Raw genomic sequence first — 10,340 nt, forward strand, 5'->3', positions numbered from 1 at the left:
ACGTTTATTTATTTTTGGGACAGAGAGAGACAGAGCATGAATGGGGGAGGGGGCAGAGAGACAGGTTACTTTCATTTTAATAACACACTCTAAATCTACTTGATAGATGTAGAGGAGAAAATACAGTTTGTCTGACCTTAAATTGTAATTCTTTAGAAGCAAACACTGTATTTTCTCCATTTCAATTTTATAGCAACTGACAACTTAAAGTGTTCCATTGATATGAATATTATCTTACAGGATTTTGATGATATTACATTTGGTAATATAAAAAATGTCTGTTTATTTTAACTACAAATCAGCTTTAAGACTTTGTCTTCAATATCAAATAACTTTCCAATTCAAATTGCTTTTTTTTATATAAGTACTGTCTAAATACAATAGATGCATCATGTTAAAAGAAGTCAAACTGGTTGACTCTGGCTGGGTGTTGATTACCAGAGAATGAAATAATATCAGTGGCATAGCTGGGCTCCAGAAAATTGCTAAAATAAATTTAATTCATACTGAAACATCCAAAATCACATTTATTAAATCATATGCAAGCCCACTCAGTTTAAAGTGTGCAATAACTTGTTCTTATTCTGTGAAGATTGCCAGAGTTTTGGATGTGGTTGTCAATCCTCAACATTTTCTGAAAAATGATCTGAGTTGTATGGATCTATTCCATGCATTTAAGGAAAGAGAGTAAATAATACACTTACGGACCAATCGATCCCACCTGTGATAACTATTCTGCCTTACTGCATCAGAGAACATTGTCTTCACTGCATAGACCAGTGAGTAGTCATCAGGCTCGCATCTTGTGGGGCTTCACCTCAACATGGATATTGCATAAACTACTAGAGTTCTCCTCACTTCACTTATTTTTGTTGTTGTTGTTGCTGTTGTTAGGAAAATACTCTGGCAAATTGCCACTACGCTGTGGGAATTTCATAAGAATTTGAAATGATATTTGCCAAGTGCACAGCCTAGGTGAATAAGCAGAATGACATGCAAAATCACCAAAACTCAAAAGGGATTTTATAACTTTACCGCTTTGTACTTACTGACTTTGATTTTAATATCATTTCCAAAGGAATTATTTTGCTTATGACTTTATTTTGAAATAACATATAGTAAGTAATAAATATAGATATAAAATAGCATAGATAAAAGAGGAATTGCGTGCACTCCAAAACTCCCAACGGGAGTGTTTATATTACATCAGCTTGGCTAATCTGGAACTACATTTCTCAGAATCATCTTCCCTGTATAGTTCCAGGTTAGCTTTGGCCACAAGAGAAATTTGCATAAGAATTGGACCAGTGAATCAGCAACCATCAACTCCCTAAAGGTCATCATTGTAGGACACAGAGAAAGACAGTTGTGGAAGGGCTGGTGGGTCCCAGTTTATCCTCACTTTGAATTTTGCTCTTCTTCCTGTCCATTGACCCTGCCTCCCAGGCCCAATAATGCTTGGCTGTGAATTCACAGGGGCAGCAGCTTTCCTGATACTTCTATACCAGCACCCACCGCAGCTTACACCAGCAGCTGGAAGTTGTTTTCAGATTTCCTAGAAGCTTTACCATCGCCCCCCTGTGCCAGTGCTTCAGGAGAACTACTTAGCGACTTCTAATGATTTCTAATCTTCCAGCTTCCCTTTGTGGACTTACTTTCTCAATTCCTCCTACAATTGTGAAATGTCTAATTCTGATAATAAATCCCTGATTGCATACTCATAGCGGATCTGTTTCCTTGCTTAAAGCCTGACTAATCTATTGAGAATATTTTCATTAGTATTCATTAGTATACTTCTTCTCTATTATTTTTTAACAATTAATTCAGTCAACATTTGACAGTCATTTTTTAATTCTTCCTCCCTCCTTCCTTCCTTTCTCCCGTTCCTTGGTTTCTTTCCTGTTTGTCTTTATCAGAAAGTAAACAGTATGAGAGCAGCGACTTATGTCTTGTTTCTCCAACATGCCTCCTACACCTGCAACACATCACCGTTGTTTCTTGTACAACAATAAGTTATTATTAAATGATTTGAATAAATAGTATTAAAATGGTGTGATTTAATCATCAAATTCTTAAGATTATCTGTTTTCCTAATGAACATTCTGATTAATTATTTGAATCTGAGTTCCCACTATCTTCATCAGTCTCCCTATAGTTAAATGCAACCCAATGTTGTGTGAACATAATACAATTTGCCTCCATTTACAGGAATGTTCATTGCCTTCTAAAAATAATCAATTATGTGATTTTGTAAGTATTTGTAAGTCTAAACATCATTTATAAGAGACTAAATTAAGAAATGACTATGATTATAAATTGCATTTTCTGTTTTCTTTGTAAAATATTTGGCTTTCTTAACATCCTTACTCCTTAGGTAACATAGTAATTAGTGGACTTAAAAAAGCTTTAAATCAGAAAAGCATTTAATCTGGAATATTGCAGTTATTACATGAAAAAGCTTGAAACACTCATTATTTACTGTTATCCTAAAATGTAATTCTGTGTTGTCCAAATGGTTTTTTTAAAAAAAAATAGTGTTTTGTTATTTTTCAGAGGAGTTAACTCTGTCTTCAAGAAAACACATCCTAAGTATTCTGATTTCTTTTTTTATTTGAGGCCAGAATTAGTAGAATTAGTAAAAACACTAGTGGAAATAGGTGCAGTGAAGCAAATCCTAAAATTCTCGGACATGGTAGTTTATCAATAATCTTTATTTGTTAAAGGTTATTATGGTGAATCAGAGACTCCTAGTCAAGACATTTTTAAAATAATGTTAGGACTTGGATACAATTCCTAATTCTGAAGCTTGAGCAATGTAGCTAGAAGACATGGGCTTGTTTGCTGGAAATCTCTTAGCTTGTTTTCTAATATATTTATAATACATAATAATATTTATGCTTGCTGAGGAATTACAGATGTAAAAGATGTTGTAAGTAAGCAATATGAATGTTAATATAGTTATTACTAACAATTATTGATCCTGTTGCCCTGTCCAGGTTTTCTTCCCAGGTGTCAGTCCAATTCTACTATTTACCTTTGATAACTCGGTCATATGTGGACCAGCTTCAAATTATCTCTGCTTACGTCCCACATCTTTTACTCAAATGAGAAATGTATAAGAAAGAATTAACGGCTGTATTAGTCATAAAGTCAGCATGGACCCCTGACTTTAGGTACTACCACTCACTGACCTGCTTTACTGGGACGCCAAAATTCCCTTCCTTTTCCAGAAGGACAATATCGCAAATGTGAGCATGTTAAAAATCTGTATTGTAATAAATCTCTAAATGCAGACCCTTTCCACCTAAAAGAAGACTTGTGTTTTCCTTTCTTTCATCTTGAATTTAATTTTATGCTGAGAGCATTCTGTACTATTGAGGTAAACTTATACAAAAGAATAACATTTCAGCATTTTTGTCCGTGTATTTTTTTACTACTCTTAATTTTGCTCTTTCCTCTGCAGCCCTTCCATTATTAAAACTACAAAACAAGGTTAAAGTGTTTTGCTCCAGTGAAAATAATACATTATTTTCAAATTCTCAGCGTTAAGTTCCAAAATATACTCTTGACCTTTACAATATAAACAGTATCCTTGAAAACATTTTGAGAGTGATAATGATTTATGTAATTTAAAGTATGAGGGACTGGAGAACTTGCAGCACGAAGTTTATGCAATGAACTCTACAGTAAGATAAATGCAAGAGGTAATACCAACTGCTTGCAAGAATAGATCCAAAAGGTTTAAGAGCCTAAACATAATAGAATATATTTGTAGCTCACCTATCTATTCAGTGCAGGTCTTCCCAGTTGATAGGAGGTCTTTTCCATGTGGGGATCCACTGACGTAGGCTCCCTCCATCTTGTGGCTCACTCATCCTCTCACACCTGCTCACTATCTGAAATTCAGACTCAACCAGGTGAAGGGGATATTGAGTGGAGAGGAAAATCACTTGCTCCTAAAAAGCTTTGTTCCCACATGAGTTGCACTCTTATTTGGTTTATAATGAATTTTCACATCAGGAAACTAATCCATGGTGTTAATCATATCAGGTTTTTGAGGGCTAATATGTTTTTCTATGTTACTAAATGAAAGTATTAAATTATCATATGTTAAGAGTTATCTTTCAATGTCTAATTGGCTCCTGGAGAAGCTTCCCATATCACTAGCTGGAATGACTCCAAAAGGAGCAGGTGAAAGGAATAGACTTGCCTTCAAGATAAGACACTTGATAAAGGTGAGAGGATCTACCATGAGTCATTAAACAACTTCCAGAAAAGTGTTTTAATATCCTTTGTCAGTAAGCACTTGGTTCTCATTAATCCTTAACTTGAAGATTTTGGTATGTGCTTGTTCCTTCCATTTGAACATAGCTCATGTTTATTATCCTTGGTGCATTAGATATATAAACTTTTGAGAATAAGTGACTTTTTTACAAAATTGCATCTAACCCTTGCTTCCCATCTAGTATTCACATGTGAGATGGAAATGTGGCTGTATAATTATGTCTGAACCTTCAAATGTTCTGTCCTTCAGCTGTATTTAGGAAAATAGGCAGTTAATTCCATGTTTCCAGTATTAAGTCCTTACTGAGTAATCTACCTTTGAAAGCTAGAAATAGAGAAGAATAAAAGTGCACTTTAGTTGAGACTCTACACCTTGTTTTAGAAATAATTCAAAAAGTGTTCTCCAAAGATTCCTGTATCTGGTTATTCAATCAAACACTAGTCTAGTTATTTCTGTGAAGGGACTTTGCAGATTAAATTAAGATTATGAACCAACTGACCTTAAGATAGGGAGCTTCTCCTGGTAGACTTAATATAATCACACTCTTCCTTAGGAGAAGAAAATAGAAAGATGAGTCAAAATATGTGGTGGAAGACAGCAGAGGAGCAATGAGGCAAAAAAAAAAAAGGATGTCAGAGACACATTTTATTATTTTTTTTACATTTATTTATCTATTTTTGAGAGACAGAGCACAAGTGGGGGATGGGAGGAGAGAGAAGGAGACACGGAATCCGAAGCAGGAAGCAGGCTCCAGGCTCGCAGCTGTCAGCACAGAACCCAACGCGGGGCTGGAGCTCACAGACGGTGAGATCATGGCCTGAGCTGAAGTCGGACACTCAACCACTGAACCACCCAGGTGCCCCAGGACGTCAGAGACATTTAAAGAGTGAGAAGGACTCAATCCACCATTGCTGTCTTTGAAGACAGAGGAAGGGGGCTATGACTTAAGAAATGCAGGCAACCACTAGAAGACATGGACGATTTCTAGTCAACATCTAACAAAGAAGTAGAAAGCTCAGTTCGACAGCCACAGAAAACTGAATTCTGGCAACATCCTGAATTAGCTTGGAAGTAAACTCAAATCCGAAGTCTCTGGAAGGAAATGCAGTCTTGCCAGTAATTTTGGCTTTTTGAAATCAGAAGTAGAGAACCACATAAACAATGTGCCTGGAATTCTGACCTACAGAACTGTGAGATAAATAAGTGGCTATTATTTTAAGCTGCTGAATTTGTGGTAACTTGTTACATCAGCAACAGAAAAATAATACCTGCTTTTATGGGCCAAGAAAACCAGTATTTTTACATTAGGTAGCATAAACTAGTGGAATGGAAATGACCTACTGGTGTTTCCTGAATTTTTAAAAATCACTTCACCAAATGAGGTTTTTAAAATGTTCACTAGAAACCTTAAGGGTGACTTATCAGAGCCCAGTAATACAATTTCACAAGTATCTAGGACTAAAGGGGAATAAGAACCATATATAACACTGTTTGAATTTTAACTGTATGTTCAATACCTACAGTGATAATATACTGTGATTACTTCACAGTGATAATATAGCTGATTCCCAATCATCTTGGCTTGTAGTGCAGATGTATGTTTTCAGGCTTTGTAGACTAATGACTTTGGTGTGTATTTTCACCCTCTCAAATTCTGATTCTTTTTTTATTTGCTACATGAAACCTTCATATCCCTTATGTTGAATTACATTGACAAAACTGCCTCCAATTGTCAGTGATGATCCATTTGGAGACAACACTGCACTCATATTTGAAAACACTTTCTGAAGAGACATCTGATATATAAAAATGCTTTAAAAATCAATGAACTTTTAGAAACAGTGACAAAATGATAAAGCAGCAAACTTTAAAATCTTAGTGAAGGTTTTTTTTTGTATCAACAAACATTTATTAAGAATCTACTGTGTGAATCGCTTCTCGGCCTTTTGGCTAAGATCAAGTGAAGAATCTACTGTGTGTTTAGGATTTAAAAGCTTCTAAGATATAACAGAAAAATAAAGTTAAGTTGGAAACAGATCCAGGTCTGAATCAAATATTCAACTACTTAAAGCATGTAACTTTAGGTAAGTCACCCAACTTCTGGGACTTTAGGGGTCTCACCTGTAAAATCAGAACAGCAATAATTACTTCAGAAACTAGCTATGCAGATTTAGTAAAATGATGCATAGGAATATGTCTAGCTGGCATTTATAGCAAGCTGAATAACGGCCTCCAAAGCTATAAGGTTCTAATCCTTGGAAACTGTAAATGTTACTTTTAAGGAAAAAAAGGATCTGTGAAAACTAAATTAAGATTCTTGAGATGGAAAAATTATTTTGCATTATCTGCATGGGCTCAAAATGCCAGTGCCCTTAGTTAAATAAATAAATAAATAAATAAATAAATAAACAAACAAAAGCAGAGGATGATTTGACACAGAAGTGGAGAAGGCAGTGCGACCATGGAGGTAGATTAGAGGGATGTGGCCCATAAACCAAGGAATGTCAGCTGCCACCAGAAGCTGGAAGAGACAAGAAACGCATTCTACCCAGGAGCCTCCAAAGGGAGTGCAGCCCTGTTGATACCTTGATATCATCTCAGTGAAACTGATTTGGGATTTCTGCTGTCCAGAACCATGAAATAATTAATTTCCATTTTGTTTCTAGTTACGAAGTTTGTCAAATTTGTTAAAGAAGCCACAGGAAACTGACTAATGCTCAATGAAAGTTAGTTTGCTTTCCCATCTTTGGACAAGCTTTGTCTGTATTTGTGTTACCCCATTGGGACTTTCATTCCATTTTCATCATTGGAAACTAGATATCATATCCAACGAGATATAACTGTGGACTAACTCTTTCACCCAGTTGCCATTTTCCTCAATAAATTTATTTGGTTAAAGTTATCCCTCACCTATTCATTAACAACCAACTATCTGCTAGCCATTGTAGTAGGGAGTATAGAGGATGAAAAGATGGACCAAGTCTCTACCCTGAAAGAATTTGTAACCTGCTTTAGTAGTCACACTTGCATCAGACAATTTGCACTAAATAGGTGAAACATTTTCAGAAAATCAAAGGTGGGAAAGAATTATTCATTCTAGAGAATCAAGAAAGGCTTTATGGAAGAATTCACCTTTGATCTATATCTTCAAGACAGCTATACTTTATGCAGATGCAGAGATGGTACAGGAAAGAACAGTAAACAATGGAGGAATTATCAGCAAGCTTAATATATGGCACCATACAATGCCCAGCAAAATGTGGGAGGAAAAGCTATTTAACCAGACGGATAGAGAAACATATTCAAGCCAAACAGTCTCTCTAGATATTGTCCAATCACTTCACATATTTTGAAATCAAGTCTGATCTTTTATTTTTGAAAAATCATACTATTTTTAATTTGTAAACACTGGTGACTCTATCAGAGCTACAAAAGGCTTTTGGAGACTGTGATATGGGGCACTAGCAGCAATGTCCTCAAGAAATTAGCTAGATCAATTGGGAAACCAATAGGAAAACTTACAAGAAGCTGTTGTCCGGATAATTCAAATTATTTTCTTTTAACTGTCAAATTCCTATGTGAATTTGATACTGAATAAAAGCAGAAGAGAATACCAAAGTGTTCCAGTTTTTCTGTGTGTGTTTTTTTCACTGCGTTTTAAAAAAAAGCCTCTATAACATTACAATATTTACATTATTCTCCTCTTTTCTGGAAAATATGTAGAGCCCCAAAGCAATAAAGCCATGATATGATTTTCGTTTAAAAGTCTTGAAAGCATTCAAACAGTTGAAGACATGGTTTCATCAAAACACAGCTTGCTATTGTTTTTAGTGTGACTATTAGGTTTTCTTACACCTGAATGTTCTTTAAATCGATCCACTGCTGTAGGTGTTTGGGGCTAAATTGGAAGATCAATATTCATTATCCTCTGTGTAGATTATCTCTGGTTTTACCCTGATGCAGACTAAGTCAGAAAAGGAAAGGAAGAATAGCAAAACCATCTAGGTGCAGGGGAGAGAGATTGATGAGCCGTGGCAGCAAGGAAGGGACATTAGACCGTTTGCTCCTGGAGCTCATATAAATCAACCATAGAAGAAAAAAAAATGTGAAAGTGAGAAGATGGAGGGGGAGCTATGGAGAAATCTAGTTCCATTTAAAAAAGTTAAGTTTCACTATTAAATTGGTTAGACAGGTAAGCTTCCTCCTCTTGGTAAGTAAGGAAAATGAATCTTTATATACTCAGCTGGATAGTCTGATATATATCTCTAACATGCTTCTTTGGCATCTGGTTGCAGAATCTGGTAGTGTAGTTTTAACTGTTTTGAAGGTAACTGATTAAATGATAGATAGCAGGCATTCAAAGCTATGTAGAATTTTATAATTTACACTCAACAAATATAATCACACTTGATTTTCATAGTGTTGTAACTCAGGTATCAGCTCCACTTTCTAGGCCAGGAAAACATAGATGGTGGCTTGCCAAGGACACCTACCTTCTAATTTGCAGATCTAGGACTCCAACTTAGATCCAGGATATTTTCCATCAAACTGATAACTGAATGCTAGCTACAAAACCTGATGCAGCAATTTTGATGAAAAGCATTGGTAAGGATTAGATAGTATCTAATAGTAACAGTTAACATTTTAAGTGTTTACTATGGTCCAGATGCTAATCTATGTGCTTTATCCCCCCAACCACCCTATGAGGTAAATGTTAATATTATCACCATTTTATTTTTATTTTTTTTAAGTTTACTTATTTATTGGGGGGGGGGGGGGTGGGAGGGGGGCAGAAAGAAAGAAGAGAAAATCCCAAGCAGGCTCCATGCTGTCAGTGCAAAGCCTGATGTGGGGCCCGAACGCATGAATCATGAGATCATGACTTGAGTTGAAATCAAGAGTCGGTCGCTTCACTGACTTAGCCACCCAGATGCCCCAACACCATTTTATTGATGGGCAAATTGAGACAGGTCCCAAAGATAATGTGAAGCCAGGCTTTGAATCCAGGGAGCTCAACTTCAGATGTCATGTTCCTAACCAGTAGGCATATTACTTCACATTCAGATATATAAAAAACAAAATTACTTTAAATCTAGTTTCTACTAATAAACTAATAAACTGTCACTCTTTAAATGCTGTGTTTGATTTAATTTGAGCATGTTTACATTTTGTTTCACACCAACGCACGGTCAGAAATGCTCAGCCAAATTAGGAATAGGTGATTTGAGTTACTGCAGACACCCAATGTGGACAATTAAGACTTCCCTATTTCATTTTGCTTTGGAGATGTAAGAGCTGGACTTTACAGAATATATAAGTTACTTTGAAAAAACTTAGGAAATATTGCCTATGATCAAAAGTAAAAGTTAGAGAGAGATAAATATGTTCATATATCTTGTGAATATTTTATCATTTCTGGCATCTTATCTGTTTGGATTGCTCATGTAACAAGTGGATCTGTAGGTAAATTTCAACTCTTTACTCACTTACCTAGGATAAATTTCCCAATGTCAGTAATTTGCATTTCAATAGTAGCAAAGAGTGCTATAGCATGCAGTTATCATTTATCCTCTAAAATTTAAAAAGCTGCCCCCCCAGATGTTGGGTGGGGCCATGAGGCTAGCCTGGCCAATGAGGTGTGAGCTTTCATCTTTCAGCGGTCAAGCAGGTCCCCTTGGGGAACCTGAAAGAAAGGGAAGCACAGACTGGGTGAGTGAGCCTGGCTCTGCTACAGATGTTAACATCAGAAAGTAAAAGTGGGTTATAGAGAGAGGTTGGTTCCAAGATGGCAATGAAGGAAGACCCTGACTTCACCTCCTTCATGGAAACACTGAATCTACATTGAATTTATTTAATTATTATTTAGAGCAATTCTTTGTACGGATAAAGTAATTCCTCCTGAAGAAGAGCTGAGGGCTGACTGAACAACCTCTGCACAACAAACAATAGAGGGACTGTATAGAAAGGGCAGGAAAGATAGAGACACGGTAACCACAGGAACCCCAGTCCTGGTGCTGTGAACTGCAATGGGGAGGGAAAGTACTGAAGGACTGGG

At 36.1% G+C, this 10,340-nt stretch overlaps 1 long non-coding RNA gene across 1 annotated transcript in view; it reads right to left on the bottom strand.

Moving 5' to 3' along the window:
• LOC123385438 overlaps nucleotides 1–3,926 on the bottom strand; it is a 241,742-nt gene extending 237,816 nt beyond the window's left edge. The window contains exon 1 of the long non-coding RNA XR_006597930.1: nucleotides 3,781–3,926. This is a non-coding gene — a long non-coding RNA (uncharacterized LOC123385438). The remainder of the gene's footprint in view (nucleotides 1–3,780) is intronic.
• Nucleotides 3,927–10,340: the final 6,414 nt, after the last annotated feature.

The sequence above is a fragment of the Felis catus genome, chromosome B2, assembly GCF_018350175.1.
Source record: "Felis catus isolate Fca126 chromosome B2, F.catus_Fca126_mat1.0, whole genome shotgun sequence".
NCBI classification, from domain to species: Eukaryota; Metazoa; Chordata; class Mammalia; order Carnivora; family Felidae; genus Felis; species Felis catus.